At 43.3% G+C, this 5,922-nt stretch overlaps 1 non-coding gene across 1 annotated transcript; it reads right to left on the bottom strand.

Annotated features, from left to right (window-relative positions):
- Positions 1–4,965: 4,965 nt before the first annotated feature.
- Positions 4,966–5,079, bottom strand: trnal-caa (transfer RNA leucine (anticodon CAA)). Its single transcript has 2 exons — positions 5,042–5,079; positions 4,966–5,000 (listed from the first exon to the last, which is right to left on the bottom strand). It is a non-coding gene; the product is annotated as a tRNA-Leu (tRNA).
- Positions 5,080–5,922: the final 843 nt, after the last annotated feature.

The raw sequence follows: 5,922 nt of genomic DNA, 5'->3' as shown, positions 1-5,922 counted from the left end.
AGAGTCCCTTTGCACCTCCGATTTTCCAATTTCCTCTGCGTTCAGAAAATAACCTTCCATTGTATTTCTTCTGCTCAAGTGCAGGACCATATATTTCCCGACAGTATGTACTATCTGCCACTTCTTTGCCCATTCTCTTAATCTGTCTCCGTCCTTTTGTAGCCTTTCTGCTTCCTCCAGATGTCCTGCACCTCCACCTATGTTCATCCTGTCCGCAAACCCGTCCGTAAGATCATCAATTCCAACATCCCAGTCATTAACATACAAAATAAATATCCATCCATCAGGTCTACTGTATCCTGCATTTCTCTTTGGTATTGTGCTACCTCAATTGCAACTTTCTTTACATTTAATCTAGTACGCTTATATTGTCTAAATTTTACTCTTATAACTTTCGAGATCATAATTACTATCTGCATTAAATGTTTGAGCTTTACGTGAATAATTTAAAATCGTACATATTCGATCCTTTGTCAATGTGTAATTCATCTCAGAAAAGAGTAAGAAAATACTTAAGAAAGAAATCAGGAGGGCTGAAAGAAGACATAAGGTTGCTTAGGCAGTCAGGGTGAAGGATAATCCTAAGAAATTCTACAGGAATGTTAAGAGCAAAAGGATAGTAAGGTATAAAATTGGTCGTTTTGAAGTTCAGAGTGGTCGGCTATGTATGGAACCAAAAGAAATGGGAGAGATATTAAATGCTTTTGTTTTTTTTTTGCATCTGTATTTACTAAGGAAACTGGAATAGAGTTTAAGGAAACACGGCAAACAAGTAGGGAGTTCATGGAACTAATATAGATTGAAGAGGAGGAGGTGCTTGCTGTCTTGAGGCAAAGCAGAGCAGATAAATCCCCAGGACCAGACAACGTACTCCCTCGGACCTTGAAGGAGACTAGTCTCCTGGCAGGGACCATGGCAGAAATATTTAACATGTCGATATCCACGGGTCAGGTGCCGGAGGATTGGAGGATAGCTCATGTAGTTCCCTTGTTTAAAAAAGGCTCAAAAAGTAAGCCGGGAAATTATAGACCGGTAGTAGGTAAATTATTGGAAGGAGTACTAAGAGATAGGACTACAAATATTTAGATAGACAGCGACTTATTAGAAAAAGTCAGCATGGCTTTGTGCGTGGTAGGTTATGTTTAACCAATCTATTAGAGTTTTCCGACGAGGTTACAAGGAAAGTGGATGAAGGGAAAGCAGTGGATGTTGAAAAAATGGACTTCAGTAAGGCCTTTGACAAGGTCCCGCATGGGAGGTTAGTTAGGAAGATTCAGTCGCGAGGTATACATGGAGAGTTAGTAAATTGGATTAGACATTGGCTCAATGGGAGAAGTCAGAGAGTGGTAGTGGAGGATTGCTTCCCTGAGTGGAGGCCTGTGACTAATGGTGTGCCACAGGGATCAGTGCTGCGTCCATTGCTATTTGTCATCCATATCAATGATCTGGATGATAATGTGGCAAATTGGATCAGCAAATTTGCTGATGATACAAAGATTGGAGATTCAGTGGACAGTGAGAATTGCTTTCCAAGCTTGCAGAAAGAATTCGACCAGTTAGAGGAATGGGCTGAAAAATGGCAGATGGAGTGTAATGCAGACAAGTGTGAGGTATTGCACTTCGGAAGGTCAAACCAAGGTAGCATATACAAGGTAAATGGTAGGGCACTGAGGAGTGCAGTAGAACAGAAGGATCTGAGAGTACAGGTACATAATTCCATAAAAGTGGCTTCACACGTAGATAGGGTTGCAAAGAACGCTTTTGGAACATTGGACTTTATAAATCAAAGTATTGAGTATAAGAGTTGGAATGCAATGGTGAGGTCCTGTAAGACGTTGGGGAGACCGAATCTGGAGTGTTGTGTGCAGTTCCGGACACCTAATTACAGGAAAAATATTAATAAGGTTGAAAGAGTGGAGAGAAGTTTTACAAGGATGTTGCCGGGTCTTGGAAAACTGAGTTACAGAGAAAGGTTGAATAGGTTAGGACTTTATTCCCTGGAGCGTAAGAGAATGAGAGGTGATTTCATAGAGGTGTGTAGATAGAGTAAACGCAAGCAGAATTTTTTCCACTGAGGCTAATAGGTATCTGTCAGTCTCATGAGACCATGGATTTGCGCCAAGGATGTTTTTTTTTCCACGGCGCAGGCCTGGGCAGGCTTGTATGGGAGACCAGCAGTTCCCAAGCTGCAGGCCTTTCCTCTCCACGCCACCGATGTTGTCCAAGGGAAGGGCACTAGGACCCAAGCAGCTTGGCACCGGTGACGTCGCAGAGCAATGTGTTGTTAAGTGCCTTGCTCAAGGACATAAACACGCCGCCTCAGCTGAGGCTCAGGTTACTAGTCCGATGCCTTGTCCACCAGGCCACGCGCCAACACTGAGGCTAGGGGAGAGAAAAAAAATCAGAGTTCATAGGTTAACGGTGAAGAGGGAAATGTTTAAAGGGGGGCTTCTTCATGCAGAAATCGGTGGGAGTGTGGAATGAGCTGCCAGATGAAGTGGTGAATGCGGGCTCACTTTTGATATTTAAGAAAAAATTGAGCAGGTATATGGAAGAGAGAGGTTTGGAGGGATATGGTCCAATTGCAGGTCAGTGGGACTAGGCAGATAAATGATTCGGCACAACCAAGAAGGGCCAAAAAACCCGTTTCTGTGCTGTAATGTTCTATTGTTCTATAGTTCTATCTGGTTGTCTCTGAGAGAGGTTATATCTAAACAAACCACAGTGGGCTTCGTAGTCGCCCTGGATTTTTACGTAAAATAGCAATTAATATTGCTATTATCGCTATTCTTTCGCTTGACTTTGCACAGTTTGTTTTGTTACACATATTGAGTGTTTTGGCCGTCAGTGCGGTCCTTCATGGATTTTATTCTGTTTCTTTGATGCCCGTGGGAAAGTGAAACTCATTGCACATTGTGATATATGTATGTGATATATGCTGTGATGCAAAATTTACTTTCTGCTCTGAACTTTGAACCAATTGGGCCGAAGGATATTTTCCGTGCTATTCGATTTAAAATATTTGCATTGCAAAACAAGGAAGACTGGCCTGTTAAACCACAAAAAGTGAATATAATCCGGTCCGGAATGATTAATCCGATATTCCCAAATCCAGAAAGGTGTTAGACACACGTTACTGAGCTCCACGGCAGATGTGCGCTTAAGAACGACGATGTAAAATGCCGTTTCGATATAAAGACCAACAACGTGTTTGAATGGCCCCGATGTCATTCTGTCCAAACAACAACCACGGCTGAGAAGGTGACACAGACATTCCTCTCTGAGGCCTCTTTCTCATCAAACACCGCAGCCCGAATCCCATGTAATGTGACCCGTTGTTCAGTTCTATGTTGTGACTAAAACAAAATCTTTATCTTAATTGCTTCTTTCGCATACTCCCAAACAGTTCACGCTTTGGTCGCTCAGTAAAATTACAGTGATTGCATTATAAAAACAGCACGTGAAAAACAGAGTATTTGTCAGGAGTGGGGTTCGAACCCACGCGTTGGAGACCAGAACACTCGCGTTTACTAGGAAGCGACTTACTCGCCTTAGGTCTGGCGCCTCAGACCACTCGGCCACCCTGACAGCCCCTGCAGTACTGTCTCCACATGCCAGATAAACAGCTGTATTTCGGAATAGTCTGAATGACAACTTTGATGAGAGGGTATACATACAAAAACACTCTATATCCTGGGATTTTAAATGAATATGGACGGGATGCATTTTCTCAGATTGCCGAGCATGTGCGGAATCAGAGCGTACAGCATCACAGCACTGGAATTGTGCTGCACTCCGTTCAGGCCATCCTCCAGAGAAAGGATGACGCGGATTCGGGGAGTGTGCAGAAGAGCATCACCAAGATGCTACCTGAATTAGACTGTTTGTGCAATAACGAGAGTTTAGTAAAACTTGTTTTTTTTTCTCTGGAGCATCGGAGGTGAGGGGGAATCTGATACACGTTTCTTAGATTTTCAGGCATAGATAATGGTAGAGCACGCAAAAGTTATCTCCATTCCAGGGTTTACATGTCTTTAAACGATCCCCTCTTAGGGTATACATTTCAAGTAAGAGGGGACCGTTTTAAACAAGATATGCCAACACACTATCCCGCTATATCGGCAAGACCAAGGACTGATTGTTGTCTTCAGCAGAGGGAAAACCAAAGGTTCTCGAGCTAGTTCTCTTTGGAGGATCAGAGGCAGGACGCATCTTTAACTTTAAATTGTTGGAATGACTATTTCCTCTGCTTTCTTAGGAGACTGCAGAGATTCAGCATGACATGAAAAACCTTGATGTGCTTCTATAGATGTGTCGTAGAGAGTATATTGTCTGTCTGCATCAAGACGTGGTACGGAAATACCATACCTTTGAAGGAAAATCTTTAAAAAGTTAGTGAATTCGGCCCAGTTCATCACGGGAAATGCACTCCCAAACATTAAGCAGATCCACATAAAAAGATGTAATCGGAAAACAGCATCCACCGTCAGAGGTCGTCACCATCCTGCCATGCTCTTTTTGCGCTGCTGCCATCGGGTAGATGGCACAAGAGCCTCAGAACTCGCACCACCACCAGTTACTATCCCATCAGCAATCCGACCTTTCATCAACAGGTGATAATGTACGCTCACGTGCCCATCCATTGAATAATCTGACAACAATGATTTTACTTCAGAAACTTTTCTTTATTGAACAGCTGAGTATGCCAGGAAGAGCTCAGCAGACCAGACAGCATCTGTGGAAAAGCGTAAGCAGTCGGACTTTTTGGCCGAGATCCTTCAATGTGAACTTTTTTTCTGAATAAATCACTTACCCACAGTCAGGTGTACGGTGATCTATTGTAATGCGATTAACAGTGTCAAAAACATAATCTTATCCTCCAACAGTTTTTCTAATCCACCTCAACAACCCAGGTTTTGTTTACAGAAATAACGTCGCCCCGATTGAACGCTTAAAGACAAATTTTGTCAGGAGTGGGATTCGAACCCACGACCCCAGATGGAGACCAGAACACTCCCGTTTGTCGGAAGGACTTTCATTCCTTGAGTCTGGCGCCTTAGACCACTCGGCCACCCTGACAACTTTTGATGTGTGTTTGAGAACGGAATAAATGCTTGATTTGTAAGAAACGTCATATCCACACAAACATATATATCGTCCTGTCAATCGGAAATGAAAGCGAGAGTGTTACAGTTTGCTCAGGTTAGGCAGCTTCTGTGGAGAGTGAAGCTGTAAAATTTTACAATTCGAAGACTCGTGAGACGCGTTTCCTCAAGAATTTGGGAAGGACGTTTGTTGAGATGGATGAGAACGCTTGGAAGACTCATCACTTTCACATTTAAGGAAGCGGAGAAATAAACGTTTATAGACAGGACTGAATCTAAAAACTGGGTGGGAGTTGATCGCAACAATGTCAACAGAAACTGAACGCAGAAGGTTCAATTATAGCCGGGAACGCTGCTTTACAGATGGATGTTGGTAAGTAGACTAAAAGGCCCAATAATCTCATGATTTTAGAATAAAGTGAAGATGTGACAAGGTTCACAAGAAAATGAGACATCGTGCGGAAAGGTTGTTCGGTCTCCTGTGTCTGTTTCATCATTCCATCATGGCTGAGTTATGACAGTCAGAATGTTGTTCAGGCTTGTAGGTCAATGTTTAATCTGAGAGAGGAGACGGAAACAGGGTCTTTTGGACGTTAGAGCAGCGGCCTTTCTGAGAGATGAGACGCTTAACAGAACGTAATTCGCTCAGGTTCACAGATCCAGTGTTAAAGGCACAGAACACATTAGAGTAAGACAGGGACAAGCGGGCGGCCACCGTCGAAGTAAAAGGCTCCTCGCGGGATGTGGAAGGCGGCGATACCTACGGAGTTCCTGATGACGACAACTACGAGAAGTGCACACAGCTGCCGCTTGTAAC

This window comes from Hemitrygon akajei, unplaced genomic scaffold (assembly GCF_048418815.1).
Source record: "Hemitrygon akajei unplaced genomic scaffold, sHemAka1.3 Scf000104, whole genome shotgun sequence".
In the NCBI taxonomy this organism is placed as follows: domain Eukaryota; kingdom Metazoa; phylum Chordata; class Chondrichthyes; order Myliobatiformes; family Dasyatidae; genus Hemitrygon; species Hemitrygon akajei.
The sequence above is the reverse complement of the archived record's forward strand: the minus strand, read 5'-3'. Positions and strand labels throughout refer to the sequence as shown.